Below are 17,937 nucleotides of genomic sequence, written 5' to 3'. Positions count from 1 at the left end.
GTGCAACGAGCAGCAGTGCGTCTCACACACGCGGCGGTGCGCCCGCCAATTCGGCCGTCACTCTGCTGGGACGCCGGGCGCGCCTCCCCGCGCCGTCCTCGAGGAACTGGCGGTTGCGGAAGGAAGCGCTTTCGTCAAATGCGGCCGAAAACTAACATTTTGTGTGTTGTGAGAAAAGCCGAACGCGAATTCTGCCGTGCTCCTACATTAAATGAGCGCCAACGGCAATACCATGATGAATACACCGGTTCTCGTCCGATCACCTAAGTTAAGCATCATCGGGCCCGGCTAGTACTTGGATGGGTGACCGCCTGGGGAAACCCGGGTGCTGTTGGCTCCCTTCCCGTTTTTTTTTTGTTATGTCGCCAGCCCAATTTTCAAACTACCTTTCTGTTGTGACAAAGATGCTTCCTTAAGCCTTTTAAACTACTGTAATGGTACGAAAATGCAGTAATTAACTCAGTTTGAGGGAGAATGTGCTAACCAAGTTTGCCAAGAAGACTTTGAAAACGACAAAACAGTACGAATTGGCAGGTGATTTCTGAAATACGTCACCGCCTATTGTTGAGTAGGAATGTAGAGTTCCAAATTTGATTTGTAACCACGAATTTATTCCTTAGTCGTCTCGTCTCGTCTTGTCCCGCAGACGTTTGTCGTGCTTGCGCTGTCATATGGACCACGACCCGAGCGGCAGCGAGCGGCAGTCGAGCAAAGTCGGGACAAGTCGGGACGGGGACAGGGACAGGGATAGGAATGGTGCGAATGCACTGCAAACTACGCAGACACCTGGTGTGAGGCGAGGCGAGCCGAGGCGAGGCGAGGCGAGGCGAGGCGAGGAAGCCCACATCGCTACCAGTGGGCCCTCCAGCACGACACTGCCACACCCCGCACAGGCCCTCCGCTGAACACCAGGGACAAGGTGCGTCCTCCGCTAGTGTCGAAGGCTGCACGCGCCCAGCGAATGACAGGGGGTGCAACGAGCAGCAGTGCGTCTCACACACGCGGCGGTGCGCCCGCCAATTCGGCCGTCGCTCTGCTGGGACGCCGGGCGCGCCTCCCCGCGCCGTCCTCGAGGAACTGGCGGTTGCGGAAGGAAGCGCTATCGTCAAATGCGGCCGACAACTAACATTTTGTGTGTTGGGAGAAAAGCCGAACGCGAATTCTGCCGTGCTCCTACATTAGATGAGCGCCAACGGCCATACCATGATGAATACACCGGTTCTCGTCCGATCACCGAAGTTAAGCATCATCGGGCCCGGCTAGTACTTGGATGGGTGACCGCCTGGGAAACCCGGGTGCTGTTGGCTCCCTTACTTTTTTTTTTGTTTTGTCGCCAGCCCAATTTTCAAACTAACTTTCTGTTGTGACAAAGATGCTTCCTTAAGCCTTTTAAACTACTGTAATGGTACGAAAATGCAGTAATTAACTCAGTTTGAGGGAGAATGTGCTAACCAAGTTTGCCAAGAAGACTTCGAAAACGACAAAACAGTACGAATCGGCAGGTGATTTCTGAAATACGTCACCGCCTATTGTTGTGTAGGAGTGTAGAGTTCCAAATTTGATTTGTAACCACGAATTTATTCCTTAGTCGTCTCGTCTCGTCTCGTCTCGTCTCGTCCCGCAGACGTTTGTCGTGCTTGCGCTGTCATATGGACCACGACCCGAGCGGCAGCGAGCGGCAGTCGAGCAAAGTCGGGACAAGTCGGGACGGGGACAGGGACAGGGATAGGAATGGTGCGAATGCACTGCAAACTACGCAGACACCTGGTGTGAGGCGAGGCGAGGCGAGGAAGCCCACATCGCTACCAGTGGTGCCCTCCAGCACGACACTGCCACACCCCGCACAGGCCCTCCGCTGAACACCAGGGACAAGATGCGTCCTCCGCTAGTGTCGAAGGCTGCACGCGCCCAGCGAATGACAGGGGGTGCAACGAGCAGCAGTGCGTCTCACACACGCGGCGGTGCGCCCGCCAATTCGGCCGTCGCTCTGCTGGGACGCCGGGCGCGCCTCCCCGCGCCGTCCTCGAGGAACTGGCGGTTGCGGTAGGAAGCGCTATCGTCAAATGCGGCCGACAACTAACATTTTGTGTGTTGGGAGAAAAGCCGAACGCGAATTCTGCCGTGCTCCTACATTAGATGAGCGCCAACGGCCATACCATGATGAATACACCGGTTCTCGTCCGATCACCGAAGTTAAGCATCATCGGGCCCGGCTAGTACTTGGATGGGTGACCGCCTGGGAAACCCGGGTGCTGTTGGCTCCCTTACTTTTTTTTTTGTTTTGTCGCCAGCCCAATTTTCAAACTAACTTTCTGTTGTGACAAAGATGCTTCCTTAAGCCTTTTAAACTACTGTAATGGTACGAAAATGCAGTAATTAACTCAGTTTGAGGGAGAATGTGCTAACCAAGTTTGCCAAGAAGACTTTGAAAACGACAAAACAGTACGAATCGGCAGGTGATTTCTGAAATACGTCACCGCCTATTGTTGTGTAGGAGTGTAGAGTTCCAAATTTGATTTGTAACCACGAATTTATTCCTTAGTCGTCTCGTCTCGTCTCGTCTCGTCTCGTCCCGCAGACGTTTGTCGTGCTTGCGCTGTCATATGGACCACGACCCGAGCGGCAGCGAGCGGCAGTCGAGCAAAGTCGGGACAAGTCGGGACGGGGACAGGGACAGGGATAGGAATGGTGCGAATGCACTGCAAACTACGCAGACACCTGGTGTGAGGCGAGGCGAGGCGAGGAAGCCCACATCGCTACCAGTGGCGCCCTCCAGCACGACACTGCCACACCCCGCACAGGCCCTCCGCTGAACACCAGGGACAAGATGCGTCCTCCGCTAGTGTCGAAGGCTGCACGCGCCCAGCGAATGACAGGGGGTGCAACGAGCAGCAGTGCGTCTCACACACGCGGCGGAGCGCCCGCCAATTCGGCCGTCGCTCTGCTGGGACGCCGGGCGCGCCTCCCCGCGCCGTCCTCGAGGAACTGGCGGTTGCGGAAGGAAGCGCTATCGTCAAATGCGGCCGACAACTAACATTTTGTGTGTTGGGAGAAAAGCCGAACGCGAATTCTGCCGTGCTCCAACATTAGATGAGCGCCAACGGCCATACCATGATGAATACACCGGTTCTCGTCCGACCACCGAAGTTAAGCATCATCGGGGCCGGCTAGTACTTGGATGGGTGACCGCCTGGGAAACCCGGGTGCTGTTGGCTCCCTTACTTTTTTTTTTTGTTTTGTCGCCAGCCCAATTTTCAAACTAACTTTCTGTTGTGACAAAGATGCTTCCTTAAGCCTTTTAAACTACTGTAATGGTACGAAAATGCAGTAATTAACTCAGTTTGAGGGAGAATGTGCTAACCAAGTTTGCCAAGAAGACTTTGAAAACGACAAAACAGTACGAATCGGCAGGTGATTTCTGAAATACGTCACCGCCTATTGTTGTGTAGGAGTGTAGAGTTCCAAATTTGATTTGTAACCACGAATTTATTCCTTAGTCGTCTCGTCTCGTCTCGTCTCGTCTCGTCTCGTCCCGCAGACGTTTGTCGTGCTTGCGCTGTCATATGGACCACGACCCGAGCGGCAGCGAGCGGCAGTCGAGCAAAGTCGGGACAAGTCGGGACGGGGACAGGGACAGGGATAGGAATGGTGCGAATGCACTGCAAACTACGCAGACACCTGGTGTGAGGCGAGGCGAGGCGAGGAAGCCCACATCGCTACCAGTGGCGCCCTCCAGCACGACACTGCCACACCCTGCACAGGCCCTCCGCTGAACACCAGGGACAAGATGCGTCCTCCGCTAGTGTCGAAGGCTGCACGCGCCCAGCGAATGGCAGGGGGTGCAACGAGCAGCAGTGCGTCTCACACACGCGGCGGTGCGCCCGCCAATTCGGCCGTCGCTCTGCTGGGACGCCGGGCGCGCCTCCCCGCGCCGTCCTCGAGGAACTGGCGGTTGCGGAAGGAAGCGCTATCGTCAAATGCGGCCGACAACTAACATTTTGTGTGTTGGGAGAAAAGCCGAACGCGAATTCTGCCGTGCTCCTACATTAGATGAGCGCCAACGGCCATACCATGATGAATACACCGGTTCTCGTCCGATCACCGAAGTTAAGCATCATCGGGCCCGGCTAGTACTTGGATGGGTGACCGCCTGGGAAACCCGGGTGCTGTTGGCTCCCTTACTTTTTTTTTTGTTTTGTCGCCAGCCCAATTTTCAAACTAACTTTCTGTTGTGACAAAGATGCTTCCTTAAGCCTTTTAAACTACTGTAATGGTACGAAAATGCTGTAATTAACTCAGTTTGAGGGAGAATGTGCTAACCAAGTTTGCCAAGAAGACTTTGAAAACGACAAAACAGTACGAATCGGTGGGTGATTTCTGAAATACGTCACCGCCTATTGTTGTGTAGGAGTGTAGAGTTCCAAATTTGATTTGTAACCACGAATTTATTCCTTAGTCGTCTCGTCTCGTCTCGTCTCGTCTCGTCTCGTCCCGCAGACGTTTGTCGTGCTTGCGCTGTCATATGGACCACGACCCGAGCGGCAGCGAGCGGCAGTCGAGCAAAGTCGGGACAAGTCGGGACGGGGACAGGGACAGGGATAGGAATGGTGCGAATGCACTGCAAACTACGCAGACACCTGGTGTGAGGCGAGGCGAGGCGAGGAAGCCCACATCGCTACCAGTGGTGCCCTCCAGCACGACACTGCCACACCCCGCACAGGCCCTCCGCTGAACACCAGGGACAAGATGCGTCCTCCGCTAGTGTCGAAGGCTGCACGCGCCCAGCGAATGACAGGGGGTGCAACGAGCAGCAGTGCGTCTCACACACGCGGCGGTGCGCCCGCCAATTCGGCCGTCGCTCTGCTGGGACGCCGGGCGCGCCTCCCCGCGCCGTCCTCGAGGAACTGGCGGTTGCGGAAGGAAGCGCTATCGTCAAATGCGGCCGAAAACTAACATTTTGTGTGTTGGGAGAAAAGCCGAACGCGAATTCTGCCGTGCTCCTACATTAGATGAGCGCCAACGGCCATACCATGATGAATACACCGGTTCTCGTCCGATCGCCGAAGTTAAGCATCATCGGGCCCGGCTAGTACTTGGATGGGTGACCGCCTGGGAAACCCGGGTGCTGTTGGCTTCCTTCCTTTTTTTTTTTTTTGTTATGTCGCCAGCCCAATTTTCAAACTAACTTTCTGTTGTGACAAAGATGCTTCCTTAAGCCTTTTAAACTACTGTAATGGTACGAAAATGCAGTAATTAACTCAGTTTGAGGGAGAATGTGCTAACCAAGTTTGCCAAGAAGACTTTGAAAACGACAAAACAGTACGAATCGGCAGGTGATTTCTGAAATACGTCACCGCCTATTGTTGTGTAGGAGTGTAGAGTTCCAAATTTGATTTGTAACCACGAATTTATTCCTTAGTCGTCTCGTCTCGTCTCGTCTCGTCTCGTCCCGCAGACGTTTGTCGTGCTTGCGCTGTCATATGGACCACGACCCGAGCGGCAGCGAGCGGCAGTCGAGCAAAGTCGGGACAAGTCGGGACGGGGACAGGGACAGGGATAGGAATGGTGCGAATGCACTGCAAACTACGCAGACACCTGGTGTGAGGCGAGGCGAGGCGAGGAAGCCCACATCGCTACCAGTGGTGCCCTCCAGCACGACACTGCCACACCCCGCACAGGCCCTCCGCTGAACACCAGGGACAAGATGCGTCCTCCGCTAGTGTCGAAGGCTGCACGCGCCCAGCGAATGACAGGGGGTGCAACGAGCAGCAGTGCGTCTCACACACGCGGCGGTGCGCCCGCGAATTCGGCCGTCGCTCTGCTGGGACGCCGGGCGCGCCTCCCCGCGCCGTCCTCGAGGAACTGGCGGTTGCGGAAGGAAGCGCTATCGTCAAATGCGGCCGAAAACTAACATTTTGTGTGTTGGGAGAAAAGCCGAACGCGAATTCTGCCGTGCTCCTACATTAGATGAGCGCCAACGGCCATACCATGATGAATACACCGGTTCTCGTCCGATCACCGAAGTTAAGCATCATCGGGCCCGGCTAGTACTTGGATGGGTGACCGCCTGGGAAACCCGGGTGCTGTTGGCTCCCTTACTTTTTTTTTTTTGTTTTGTCGCCAGCCCAATTTTCAAACTAACTTTCTGTTGTGACAAAGATGCTTCCTTAAGCCTTTTAAACTACTGTAATGGTACGAAAATGCAGTAATTAACTCAGTTTGAGGGAGAATGTGCTAACCAAGTTTGCCAAGAAGACTTTGAAAACGACAAAACAGTACGAATCGGCAGGTGATTTCTGAAATACGTCACCGCCTATTGTTGTGTAGGAGTGTAGAGTTCCAAATTTGATTTGTAACCACGAATTTATTCCTTAGTCGTCTCGTCTCGTCTCGTCTCGTCTCGTCCCGCAGACGTTTGTCGTGCTTGCGCTGTCATATGGACCACGACCCGAGCGGCAGCGAGCGGCAGTCGAGCAAAGTCGGGACAAGTCGGGACGGGGACAGGGACAGGGATAGGAATGGTGCGAATGCACTGCAAACTACGCAGACACCTGGTGTGAGGCGAGGCGAGGCGAGGAAGCCCACATCGCTACCAGTGGCGCCCTCCAGCACGACACTGCCACACCCCGCACAGGCCCTCCGCTGAACACCAGGGACAAGATGCGTCCTCCGCTAGTGTCGAGGGCTGCACGCGCCCAGCGAATGACAGGGGGTGCAACGAGCAGCAGTGCGTCTCACACACGCGGCGGTGCGCCCGCCAATTCGGCCGTCGCTCTGCTGGGACGCCGGGCGCGCCTCCCCGCGCCGTCCTCGAGGAACTGGCGGTTGCGGAAGGAAGCGCTATCGTCAAATGCGGCCGAAAACTAACATTTTGTGTGTTGGGAGAAAAGCCGAACGCGAATTCTGCCGTGCTCCTACATTAGATGAGCGCCAACGGCCATACCATGATGAATACACCGGTTCTCGTCCGATCACCGAAGTTAAGCATCATCGGGCCCGGCTAGTACTTGGATGGGTGACCGCCTGGGAAACCCGGGTGCTGTTGGCTCCCTTACTTTTTTTTTTTGTTTTGTCGCCAGCCCAATTTTCAAACTAACTTTCTGTTGTGACAAAGATGCTTCCTTAAGCCTTTTAAACTACTGTAATGGTACGAAAATGCAGTAATTAACTCAGTTTGAGGGAGAATGTGCTAACCAAGTTTGCCAAGAAGACTTTGAAAACGACAAAACAGTACGAATCGGCAGGTGATTTCTGAAATACGTCACCGCCTATTGTTGTGTAGGAGTGTAGAGTTCCAAATTTGATTTGTAACCACGAATTTATTCCTTAGTCGTCTCGTCTCGTCTCGTCTCGTCTCGTCCCGCAGACGTTTGTCGTGCTTGCGCTGTCATATGGACCACGACCCGAGCGGCAGCGAGCGGCAGTCGGGACAAGTCGGGACGGGGACAGGGACAGGGATAGGAATGGTGCGAATGCACTGCAAACTACGCAGACACCTGGTGTGAGGCGAGGCGAGGCGAGGCGAGGCGAGGAAGCCCACATCGGTACCAGTGGCGCCCTCCAGCACGACACTGCCACACCCCGCACAGGCCCTCCGCTGAACACCAGGGACAAGATGCGTCCTCCGCTAGTGTCGAAGGCTGCACGCGCCCAGCGAATGACAGGGGGTGCAACGAGCAGCAGTGCGTCTCACACACGCGGCGGTGCGCCCGCCAATTCGGCCGTCGCTCTGCTGGGACGCCGGGCGCGCCTCCCCGCGCCGTCCTCGAGGAACTGGCGGTTGCGGTAGGAAGCGCTATCGTCAAATGCGGCCGAAAACTAACATTTTGTGTGTTGGGAGAAAAGCCGAACGCGAATTCTGCCGTGCTCCTACATTAGATGAGCGCCAACGGCCATACCATGATGAATACACCGGTTCTCGTCCGATCACCGAAGTTAAGCATCATCGGGCCCGGCTAGTACTTGGATGGGTGACCGCCTGGGAAACCCGGGTGCTGTTGGCTCCCTTACTTTTTTTTTTTGTTTTGTCGCCAGCCCAATTTTCAAACTAACTTTCTGTTGTGACAAAGATGCTTCCTTAAGCCTTTTAAACTACTGTAATGGTACGAAAATGCAGTAATTAACTCAGTTTGAGGGAGAATGTGCTAACCAAGTTTGCCAAGAAGACTTTGAAAACGACAAAACAGTACGAATCGGCAGGTGATTTCTGAAATACGTCACCGCCTATTGTTGTGTAGGAGTGTAGAGTTCCAAATTTGATTTGTAACCACGAATTTATTCCTTAGTCGTCTCGTCTCGTCTCGTCTCGTCTCGTCCCGCAGACGTTTGTCGTGCTTGCGCTGTCATATGGACCACGACCCGAGCGGCAGCGAGCGGCAGTCGAGCAAAGTCGGGACAAGTCGGGACGGGGACAGGGACAGGGATAGGAATGGTGCGAATGCACTGCAAACTACGCAGACACCTGGTGTGAGGCGAGGCGAGGCGAGGAAGCCCACATCGCTACCAGTGGCGCCCTCCAGCACGACACTGCCACACCCCGCACAGGCCCTCCGCTGAACACCAGGGACAAGATGCGTCCTCCGCTAGTGTCGAGGGCTGCACGCGCCCAGCGAATGACAGGGGGTGCAACGAGCAGCAGTGCGTCTCACACACGCGGCGGTGCGCCCGCCAATTCGGCCGTCGCTCTGCTGGGACGCCGGGCGCGCCTCCCCGCGCCGTCCTCGAGGAACTGGCGGTTGCGGAAGGAAGCGCTATCGTCAAATGCGGCCGAAAACTAACATTTTGTGTGTTGGGAGAAAAGCCGAACGCGAATTCTGCCGTGCTCCTACATTAGATGAGCGCCAACGGCCATACCATGATGAATACACCGGTTCTCGTCCGATCACCGAAGTTAAGCATCATCGGGCCCGGCTAGTACTTGGATGGGTGACCGCCTGGGAAACCCGGGTGCTGTTGGCTCCCTTACTTTTTTTTTTTGTTTTGTCGCCAGCCCAATTTTCAAACTAACTTTCTGTTGTGACAAAGATGCTTCCTTAAGCCTTTTAAACTACTGTAATGGTACGAAAATGCAGTAATTAACTCAGTTTGAGGGAGAATGTGCTAACCAAGTTTGCCAAGAAGACTTTGAAAACGACAAAACAGTACGAATCGGCAGGTGATTTCTGAAATACGTCACCGCCTATTGTTGTGTAGGAGTGTAGAGTTCCAAATTTGATTTGTAACCACGAATTTATTCCTTAGTCGTCTCGTCTCGTCTCGTCTCGTCTCGTCCCGCAGACGTTTGTCGTGCTTGCGCTGTCATATGGACCACGACCCGAGCGGCAGCGAGCGGCAGTCGGGACAAGTCGGGACGGGGACAGGGACAGGGATAGGAATGGTGCGAATGCACTGCAAACTACGCAGACACCTGGTGTGAGGCGAGGCGAGGCGAGGCGAGGCGAGGAAGCCCACATCGGTACCAGTGGCGCCCTCCAGCACGACACTGCCACACCCCGCACAGGCCCTCCGCTGAACACCAGGGACAAGATGCGTCCTCCGCTAGTGTCGAAGGCTGCACGCGCCCAGCGAATGACAGGGGGTGCAACGAGCAGCAGTGCGTCTCACACACGCGGCGGTGCGCCCGCCAATTCGGCCGTCGCTCTGCTGGGACGCCGGGCGCGCCTCCCCGCGCCGTCCTCGAGGAACTGGCGGTTGCGGTAGGAAGCGCTATCGTCAAATGCGGCCGAAAACTAACATTTTGTGTGTTGGGAGAAAAGCCGAACGCGAATTCTGCCGTGCTCCTACATTAGATGAGCGCCAACGGCCATACCATGATGAATACACCGGTTCTCGTCCGATCACCGAAGTTAAGCATCATCGGGCCCGGCTAGTACTTGGATGGGTGACCGCCTGGGAAACCCGGGTGCTGTTGGCTCCCTTACTTTTTTTTTTTGTTTTGTCGCCAGCCCAATTTTCAAACTAACTTTCTGTTGTGACAAAGATGCTTCCTTAAGCCTTTTAAACTACTGTAATGGTACGAAAATGCAGTAATTAACTCAGTTTGAGGGAGAATGTGCTAACCAAGTTTGCCAAGAAGACTTTGAAAACGACAAAACAGTACGAATCGGCAGGTGATTTCTGAAATACGTCACCGCCTATTGTTGTGTAGGAGTGTAGAGTTCCAAATTTGATTTGTAACCACGAATTTATTCCTTAGTCGTCTCGTCTCGTCTCGTCTCGTCTCGTCCCGCAGACGTTTGTCGTGCTTGCGCTGTCATATGGACCACGACCCGAGCGGCAGCGAGCGGCAGTCGAGCAAAGTCGGGACAAGTCGGGACGGGGACAGGGACAGGGATAGGAATGGTGCGAATGCACTGCAAACTACGCAGACACCTGGTGTGAGGCGAGGCGAGGCGAGGAAGCCCACATCGCTACCAGTGGCGCCCTCCAGCACGACACTGCCACACCCCGCACAGGCCCTCCGCTGAACACCAGGGACAAGATGCGTCCTCCGCTAGTGTCGAAGGCTGCACGCGCCCTGCGAATGACAGGGGGTGCAACGAGCAGCAGTGCGTCTCACACACGCGGCGGTGCGCCCGCCAATTCGGCCGTCGCTCTGCTGGGACGCCGGGCGCGCCTCCCCGCGCCGTCCTCGAGGAACTGGCGGTTGCGGAAGGAAGCGCTATCGTCAAATGCGGCCGAAAACTAACATTTTGTGTGTTGGGAGAAAAGCCGAACGCGAATTCTGCCGTGCTCCTACATTAGATGAGCGCCAACGGCCATACCATGATGAATACACCGGTTCTCGTCCGATCACCGAAGTTAAGCATCATCGGGCCCGGCTAGTACTTGGATGGGTGACCGCCTGGGAAACCCGGGTGCTGTTGGCTCCCTTACTTTTTTTTTTTTGTTTTGTCGCCAGCCCAATTTTCAAACTAACTTTCTGTTGTGACAAAGATGCTTCCTTAAGCCTTTTAAACTACTGTAATGGTACGAAAATGCAGTAATTAACTCAGTTTGAGGGAGAATGTGCTAACCAAGTTTGCCAAGAAGACTTTGAAAACGACAAAACAGTACGAATCGGCAGGTGATTTCTGAAATACGTCACCGCCTATTGTTGTGTAGGAGTGTAGAGTTCCAAATTTGATTTGTAACCACGAATTTATTCCTTAGTCGTCTCGTCTCGTCTCGTCTCGTCTCGTCCCGCAGACGTTTGTCGTGCTTGCGCTGTCATATGGACCACGACCCGAGCGGCAGCGAGCGGCAGTCGAGCAAAGTCGGGACAAGTCGGGACGGGGACAGGGACAGGGATAGGAATGGTGCGAATGCACTGCAAACTACGCAGACACCTGGTGTGAGGCGAGGCGAGGCGAGGAAGCCCACATCGCTACCAGTGGCGCCCTCCAGCACGACACTGCCACACCCCGCACAGGCCCTCCGCTGAACACCAGGGACAAGATGCGTCCTCCGCTAGTGTCGAAGGCTGCACGCGCCCAGCGAATGACAGGGGGTGCAACGAGCAGCAGTGCGTCTCACACACGCGGCGGTGCGCCCGCCAATTCGGCCGTCGCTCTGCTGGGACGCCGGGCGCGCCTCCCCGCGCCGTCCTCGAGGAACTGGCGGTTGCGGAAGGAAGCGCTTTCGTCAAATGCGGCCGAAAACTAACATTTTGTGTGTTGGGAGAAAAGCCGAACGCGAATTCTGCCGTGCTCCTACATTAGATGAGCGCCAACGGCCATACCATGATGAATACACCGGTTCTCGTCCGATCACCGAAGTTAAGCATCATCGGGCCCGGATAGTACTTGGATGGGTGACCGCCTAAGAAACCCGGGTGCTGTTGGCTCCCTTCCTTTTTTTTTTTTGTTATGTCGCCAGCCCAATTTTCAAACTAACTTTCTGTTGTGACAAAGATGCTTCCTTAAGCCTTTTAAACTACTGTAATGGTACGAAAATGCAGTAATTAACTCAGTTTGAGGGAGAATGTGCTAACCAAGTTTGCCAAGAAGACTTTGAAAACGACAAAACAGTACGAATCGGCAGGTGATTTCTGAAATACGTCACCGCCTATTGTTGTGTAGGAGTGTAGAGTTCCAAATTTGATTTGTAACCACGAATTTATTCCTTAGTCGTCTCTTCTCGTCTCGTCTCGTCTCGTCCCGCAGACGTTTGTCGTGCTTGCGCTGTCATATGGACCACGACCCGAGCGGCAGCGAGCGGCAGTCGGGACAAGTCGGGACGGGGACAGGGACAGGGATAGGAATGGTGCGAATGCACTGCAAACTACGCAGACACCTGGTGTGAGGCGAGGCGAGGCGAGGCGAGGAAGCCCACATCGGTACCAGTGGCGCCCTCCAGCACGACACTGCCACACCCCGCACAGGCCCTCCGCTGAACACCAGGGACAAGATGCGTCCTCCGCTAGTGTCGAAGGCTGCACGCGCCCAGCGAATGACAGGGGGTGCAACGAGCAGCAGTGCGTCTCACACACGCGGCGGTGCGCCCGCCAATTCGGCCGTCGCTCTGCTGGGACGCCGGGCGCGCCTCCCCGCGCCGTCCTCGAGGAACTGGCGGTTGCGGTAGGAAGCGCTATCGTCAAATGCGGCCGAAAACTAACATTTTGTGTGTTGGGAGAAAAGCCGAACGCGAATTCTGCCGTGCTCCTACATTAGGTGAGCGCCAACGGCCATACCATGATGAATACACCGGTTCTCGTCCGATCACCGAAGTTAAGCATCATCGGGCCCGGCTAGTACTTGGATGGGTGACCGCCTGGGAAACCCGGGTGCTGTTGGCTCCCTTCCTTTTTTTTTTTTTGTTATGTCGCCAGCCCAATTTTCAAACTAACTTTCTGTTGTGACAAAGATGCTTCCTTAAGCCTTTTAAACTACTGTAATGGTACGAAAATGCAGTAATTAACTCAGTTTGAGGGAGAATGTGCTAACCAAGTTTGCCAAGAAGACTTTGAAAACGACAAAACAGTACGAATCGGCAGGTGATTTCTGAAATACGTCACCGCCTGTTGTTGTGTAGGAGTGTAGAGTTCCAAATTTGATTTGTAACCACGAATTTATTCCTTAGTCGTCTCGTCTCGTCTCGTCTCGTCTCGTCTCGTCCCGCAGACGTTCGTCGTGCTTGCGCTGTCATATGGACCACGACCCGAGCGGCAGCGAGCGGCAGTCGAGCAAAGTCGGGACAAGTCGGGACGGGGACAGGGACAGGGATAGGAATGGTGCGAATGCACTGCAAACTACGCAGACACCTGGTGTGAGGCGAGGCGAGGCGAGGAAGCCCACATCGCTACCAGTGGCGCCCTCCAGCACGACACTGCCACACCCCCACAGGCCCTCCGCTGAACACCAGGGACAAGATGCGTCCTCCGCTAGTGTCGAAGGCTGCACGCGCCCAGCGAATGACAGGGGGTGCAACGAGCAGCAGTGCGTCTCACACACGCGGCGGTGCGCCCGCCAATTCGGCCGTCGCTCTGCTGGGACGCCGGGCGCGCCTCCCCGCGCCGTCCTCGAGGAACTGGCGGTTGCGGAAGGAAGCGCTATCGTCAAATGCGGCCGAAAACTAACATTTTGTGTGTTGGGAGAAAAGCCGAACGCGAATTCTGCCGTGCTCCTACATTAGATGAGCGCCAACGGCCATACCATGATGAATACACCGGTTCTCGTCCGATCACCGAAGTTAAGCATCATCGGGCCCGGATAGTACTTGGATGGGTGACCGCCTAAGAAACCCGGGTGCTGTTGGCTCCCTTCCTTTTTTTTTTTTGTTATGTCGCCAGCCCAATTTTCAAACTAACTTTCTGTTGTGACAAAGATGCTTCCTTAAGCCTTTTAAACTACTGTAATGGTACGAAAATGCAGTAATTAACTCAGTTTGAGGGAGAATGTGCTAACCAAGTTTGCCAAGAAGACTTTGAAAACGACAAAACAGTACGAATCGGCAGGTGATTTCTGAAATACGTCACCGCCTATTGTTGTGTAGGAGTGTAGAGTTCCAAATTTGATTTGTAACCACGAATTTATTCCTTAGTCGTCTCTTCTCGTCTCGTCTCGTCTCGTCCCGCAGACGTTTGTCGTGCTTGCGCTGTCATATGGACCACGACCCGAGCGGCAGCGAGCGGCAGTCGGGACAAGTCGGGACGGGGACAGGGACAGGGATAGGAATGGTGCGAATGCACTGCAAACTACGCAGACACCTGGTGTGAGGCGAGGCGAGGCGAGGCGAGGAAGCCCACATCGGTACCAGTGGCGCCCTCCAGCACGACACTGCCACACCCCGCACAGGCCCTCCGCTGAACACCAGGGACAAGATGCGTCCTCCGCTAGTGTCGAAGGCTGCACGCGCCCAGCGAATGACAGGGGGTGCAACGAGCAGCAGTGCGTCTCACACACGCGGCGGTGCGCCCGCCAATTCGGCCGTCGCTCTGCTGGGACGCCGGGCGCGCCTCCCCGCGCCGTCCTCGAGGAACTGGCGGTTGCGGTAGGAAGCGCTATCGTCAAATGCGGCCGAAAACTAACATTTTGTGTGTTGGGAGAAAAGCCGAACGCGAATTCTGCCGTGCTCCTACATTAGGTGAGCGCCAACGGCCATACCATGATGAATACACCGGTTCTCGTCCGATCACCGAAGTTAAGCATCATCGGGCCCGGCTAGTACTTGGATGGGTGACCGCCTGGGAAACCCGGGTGCTGTTGGCTCCCTTCCTTTTTTTTTTTTGTTATGTCGCCAGCCCAATTTTCAAACTAACTTTCTGTTGTGACAAAGATGCTTCCTTAAGCCTTTTAAACTACTGTAATGGTACGAAAATGCAGTAATTAACTCAGTTTGAGGGAGAATGTGCTAACCAAGTTTGCCAAGAAGACTTTGAAAACGACAAAACAGTACGAATCGGCAGGTGATTTCTGAAATACGTCACCGCCTGTTGTTGTGTAGGAGTGTAGAGTTCCAAATTTGATTTGTAACCACGAATTTATTCCTTAGTCGTCTCGTCTCGTCTCGTCTCGTCTCGTCTCGTCCCGCAGACGTTCGTCGTGCTTGCGCTGTCATATGGACCACGACCCGAGCGGCAGCGAGCGGCAGTCGAGCAAAGTCGGGACAAGTCGGGACGGGGACAGGGACAGGGATAGGAATGGTGCGAATGCACTGCAAACTACGCAGACACCTGGTGTGAGGCGAGGCGAGGCGAGGAAGCCCACATCGCTACCAGTGGCGCCCTCCAGCACGACACTGCCACACCCCCACAGGCCCTCCGCTGAACACCAGGGACAAGATGCGTCCTCCGCTAGTGTCGAAGGCTGCACGCGCCCAGCGAATGACAGGGGGTGCAACGAGCAGCAGTGCGTCTCACACACGCGGCGGTGCGCCCGCCAATTCGGCCGTCGCTCTGCTGGGACGCCGGGCGCGCCTCCCCGCGCCGTCCTCGAGGAACTGGCGGTTGCGGAAGGAAGCGCTATCGTCAAATGCGGCCGAAAACTAACATTTTGTGTGTTGGGAGAAAAGCCGAACGCGAATTCTGCCGTGCTCCTACATTAGATGAGCGCCAACGGCCATACCATGATGAATACACCGGTTCTCGTCCGATCACCGAAGTTAAGCATCATCGGGCCCGGCTAGTACTTGGATGGGTGACCGCCTGGGAAACCCGGGTGCTGTTGGCTCCCTTCCTTTTTTTTTTTTGTTATGTCGCCAGCCCAATTTTCAAACTAACTTTCTGTTGTGACAAAGATGCTTCCTTAAGCCTTTTAAACTACTGTAATGGTACGAAAATGCAGTAATTAACTCAGTTTGAGGGAGAATGTGCTAACCAAGTTTGCCAAGAAGACTTTGAAAACGACAAAACAGTACGAATCGGCAGGTGATTTCTGAAATACGTCACCGCCTATTGTTGAGTAGGAGTGTAGAGTTCCAAATTTGATTTGTAACCACGAATTTATTCCTTAGTCGTCTCGTCTCGTCTCGTCTCGTCTCGTCTCGTCCCGCAGACGTTTGTCGTGCTTGCGCTGTCATATGGACCACGACCCGAGCGGCAGCGAGCGGCAGTCGAGCAAAGTCGGGACAAGTCGGGACGGGGACAGGGACAGGGATAGGAATGGTGCGAATGCACTGCAAACTACGCAGACACCTGGTGTGAGGCGAGGCGAGGCGAGGCGAGGAAGCCCACATCGCTACCAGTGGCGCCCTCCAGCACGACACTGCCACACCCCGCACAGGCCCTCCGCTGAACACCAGGGACAAGATGCGTCCTCCGCTAGTGTCGAAGGCTGCACGCGCCCAGCGAATGGCAGGGGGTGCAACGAGCAGCAGTGCGTCTCACACACGCGGCGGTGCGCCCGCCAATTCGGCCGTCGCTCTGCTGGGACGCCGGGCGCGCCTCCCCGCGCCGTCCTCGAGGAACTGGCGGTTGCGGAAGGAAGCGCTATCGTCAAATGCGGCCGAAAACTAACATTTTGTGTGTTGGGAGAAAAGCCGAACGCGAATTCTGCCGTGCTCCTACATTAGATGAGCGCCAACGGCCATACCATGATGAATACACCGGTTCTCGTCCGATCACCGAAGTTAAGCATCATCGGGCCCGGCTAGTACTTGGATGGGTGACCGCCTGGGAAACCCGGGTGCTGTTGGCTCCCTTCCTTTTTTTTTTTTGTTATGTCGCCAGCCCAATTTTCAAACTAACTTTCTGTTGTGACAAAGATGCTTCCTTAAGCCTTTTAAACTACTGTAATGGTACGAAAATGCAGTAATTAACTCAGTTTGAGGGAGAATGTGCTAACCAAGTTTGCCAAGAAGACTTTGAAAACGACAAAACAGTACGAATCGGCAGGTGATTTCTGTAATACGTTACCGCCTATTGTTGTGTAGGAGTGTAGAGTTCCAAATTTGATTTGTAACCACGAATTTATTCCTTAGTCGTCTCGTCTCGTCTCGTCTCGTCTCGTCTCGTCCCGCAGACGTTTGTCGTGCTTGCGCTGTCATATGGACCACGACCCGAGCGGCAGCGAGCGGCAGTCGAGCAAAGTCGGGACAAGTCGGGACGGGGACAGGGACAGGGATAGGAATGGTGCGAATGCACTGCAAACTACGCAGACACCTGGTGTGAGGCGAGGCGTGGCGAGGCGAGGAAGCCCACATCGGTACCAGTGGCGCCCTCCAGCACGACACTGCCACACCCCGCACAGGCCCTCCGCTGAACACCAGGGACAAGATGCGTCCTCCGCTAGTGTCGAAGGCTGCACGCGCCCAGCGAATGACAGGGGGTGCAACGAGCAGCAGTGCGTCTCACACACGCGGCGGTGCGCCCGCCAATTCGGCCGTCGCTCTGCTGGGACGCCGGGCGCGCCTCCCCGCGCCGTCCTCGAGGAACTGGCGGTTGCGGTAGGAAGCGCTATCGTCAAATGCGGCCGAAAACTAACATTTTGTGTGTTGGGAGAAAAGCCGAACGCGAATTCTGCCGTGCTCCTACATTAGGTGAGCGCCAACGGCCATACCATGATGAATACACCGGTTCTCGTCCGATCACCGAAGTTAAGCATCATCGGGCCCGGCTAGTACTTGGATGGGTGACCGCCTGGGAAACCCGGGTGCTGTTGGCTCCCTTCCTTTTTTTTTTTGTTATGTCGCCAGCCCAATTTTCAAACTAACTTTCTGTTGTGACAAAGATGCTTCCTTAAGCCTTTTAAACTACTGTAATGGTACGAAAATGCAGTAATTAACTCAGTTTGAGGGAGAATGTGCTAACCAAGTTTGCCAAGAAGACTTTGAAAACGACAAAACAGTACGAATCGGCAGGTGATTTCTGAAATACGTCACCGCCTGTTGTTGTGTAGGAGTGTAGAGTTCCAAATTTGATTTGTAACCACGAATTTATTCCTTAGTCGTCTCGTCTCGTCTCGTCTCGTCTCGTCTCGTCCCGCAGACGTTTGTCGTGCTTGCGCTGTCATATGGACCACG

General features: G+C 54.8%; 19 non-coding genes across 19 annotated transcripts; all 19 read left to right on the top strand.

Moving 5' to 3' along the window:
- The first annotated feature begins 217 nt into the window (after nt 1-217).
- Nucleotides 218-337, top strand: LOC126155323 (5S ribosomal RNA). The gene has a single exon (XR_007532822.1). It is a non-coding gene; the product is annotated as a 5S ribosomal RNA (ribosomal RNA).
- Nucleotides 338-1,188: 851 nt separating this feature from the next.
- LOC126155569 (5S ribosomal RNA) lies at nt 1,189-1,307 on the top strand. Its single transcript, XR_007533022.1, has one exon. It is a non-coding gene; the product is annotated as a 5S ribosomal RNA (ribosomal RNA).
- An 835-nt stretch (nt 1,308-2,142) lies between these two features.
- On the top strand, nt 2,143-2,261 carry LOC126155568 (5S ribosomal RNA). Its single transcript, XR_007533021.1, has one exon. It is a non-coding gene; the product is annotated as a 5S ribosomal RNA (ribosomal RNA).
- Nucleotides 2,262-3,096: 835 nt separating this feature from the next.
- Nucleotides 3,097-3,215, top strand: LOC126155124 (5S ribosomal RNA). The gene has a single exon (XR_007532637.1). It is a non-coding gene; the product is annotated as a 5S ribosomal RNA (ribosomal RNA).
- An 841-nt stretch (nt 3,216-4,056) lies between these two features.
- Nucleotides 4,057-4,175, top strand: LOC126155567 (5S ribosomal RNA). Its single transcript, XR_007533020.1, has one exon. It is a non-coding gene; the product is annotated as a 5S ribosomal RNA (ribosomal RNA).
- An 840-nt stretch (nt 4,176-5,015) lies between these two features.
- On the top strand, nt 5,016-5,134 carry LOC126155831 (5S ribosomal RNA). Its single transcript, XR_007533267.1, has one exon. It is a non-coding gene; the product is annotated as a 5S ribosomal RNA (ribosomal RNA).
- Nucleotides 5,135-5,973: 839 nt separating this feature from the next.
- On the top strand, nt 5,974-6,092 carry LOC126155566 (5S ribosomal RNA). The gene has a single exon (XR_007533019.1). It is a non-coding gene; the product is annotated as a 5S ribosomal RNA (ribosomal RNA).
- Nucleotides 6,093-6,929: 837 nt separating this feature from the next.
- LOC126155565 (5S ribosomal RNA) lies at nt 6,930-7,048 on the top strand. The gene has a single exon (XR_007533018.1). It is a non-coding gene; the product is annotated as a 5S ribosomal RNA (ribosomal RNA).
- Nucleotides 7,049-7,884: 836 nt separating this feature from the next.
- Nucleotides 7,885-8,003, top strand: LOC126155564 (5S ribosomal RNA). Its single transcript, XR_007533017.1, has one exon. It is a non-coding gene; the product is annotated as a 5S ribosomal RNA (ribosomal RNA).
- An 836-nt stretch (nt 8,004-8,839) lies between these two features.
- Nucleotides 8,840-8,958, top strand: LOC126155563 (5S ribosomal RNA). The gene has a single exon (XR_007533016.1). It is a non-coding gene; the product is annotated as a 5S ribosomal RNA (ribosomal RNA).
- Nucleotides 8,959-9,794: 836 nt separating this feature from the next.
- Nucleotides 9,795-9,913, top strand: LOC126155560 (5S ribosomal RNA). The gene has a single exon (XR_007533014.1). It is a non-coding gene; the product is annotated as a 5S ribosomal RNA (ribosomal RNA).
- Nucleotides 9,914-10,749: 836 nt separating this feature from the next.
- On the top strand, nt 10,750-10,868 carry LOC126155559 (5S ribosomal RNA). Its single transcript, XR_007533013.1, has one exon. It is a non-coding gene; the product is annotated as a 5S ribosomal RNA (ribosomal RNA).
- An 837-nt stretch (nt 10,869-11,705) lies between these two features.
- On the top strand, nt 11,706-11,824 carry LOC126155861 (5S ribosomal RNA). The gene has a single exon (XR_007533295.1). It is a non-coding gene; the product is annotated as a 5S ribosomal RNA (ribosomal RNA).
- An 832-nt stretch (nt 11,825-12,656) lies between these two features.
- On the top strand, nt 12,657-12,775 carry LOC126155558 (5S ribosomal RNA). The gene has a single exon (XR_007533012.1). It is a non-coding gene; the product is annotated as a 5S ribosomal RNA (ribosomal RNA).
- An 842-nt stretch (nt 12,776-13,617) lies between these two features.
- Nucleotides 13,618-13,736, top strand: LOC126155860 (5S ribosomal RNA). The gene has a single exon (XR_007533294.1). It is a non-coding gene; the product is annotated as a 5S ribosomal RNA (ribosomal RNA).
- An 832-nt stretch (nt 13,737-14,568) lies between these two features.
- LOC126155557 (5S ribosomal RNA) lies at nt 14,569-14,687 on the top strand. Its single transcript, XR_007533011.1, has one exon. It is a non-coding gene; the product is annotated as a 5S ribosomal RNA (ribosomal RNA).
- An 841-nt stretch (nt 14,688-15,528) lies between these two features.
- Nucleotides 15,529-15,647, top strand: LOC126155556 (5S ribosomal RNA). Its single transcript, XR_007533010.1, has one exon. It is a non-coding gene; the product is annotated as a 5S ribosomal RNA (ribosomal RNA).
- Nucleotides 15,648-16,494: 847 nt separating this feature from the next.
- On the top strand, nt 16,495-16,613 carry LOC126155555 (5S ribosomal RNA). The gene has a single exon (XR_007533009.1). It is a non-coding gene; the product is annotated as a 5S ribosomal RNA (ribosomal RNA).
- An 847-nt stretch (nt 16,614-17,460) lies between these two features.
- Nucleotides 17,461-17,579, top strand: LOC126155554 (5S ribosomal RNA). The gene has a single exon (XR_007533008.1). It is a non-coding gene; the product is annotated as a 5S ribosomal RNA (ribosomal RNA).
- The last annotated feature ends 358 nt before the right edge of the window (nt 17,580-17,937 follow it).

This window comes from Schistocerca cancellata, unplaced genomic scaffold (genome assembly GCF_023864275.1).
Source record: "Schistocerca cancellata isolate TAMUIC-IGC-003103 unplaced genomic scaffold, iqSchCanc2.1 HiC_scaffold_1100, whole genome shotgun sequence".
In the NCBI taxonomy this organism is placed as follows: Eukaryota; Metazoa; Arthropoda; class Insecta; order Orthoptera; family Acrididae; genus Schistocerca; species Schistocerca cancellata.
This window is presented reverse-complemented; position numbering and strand designations above follow the sequence as displayed.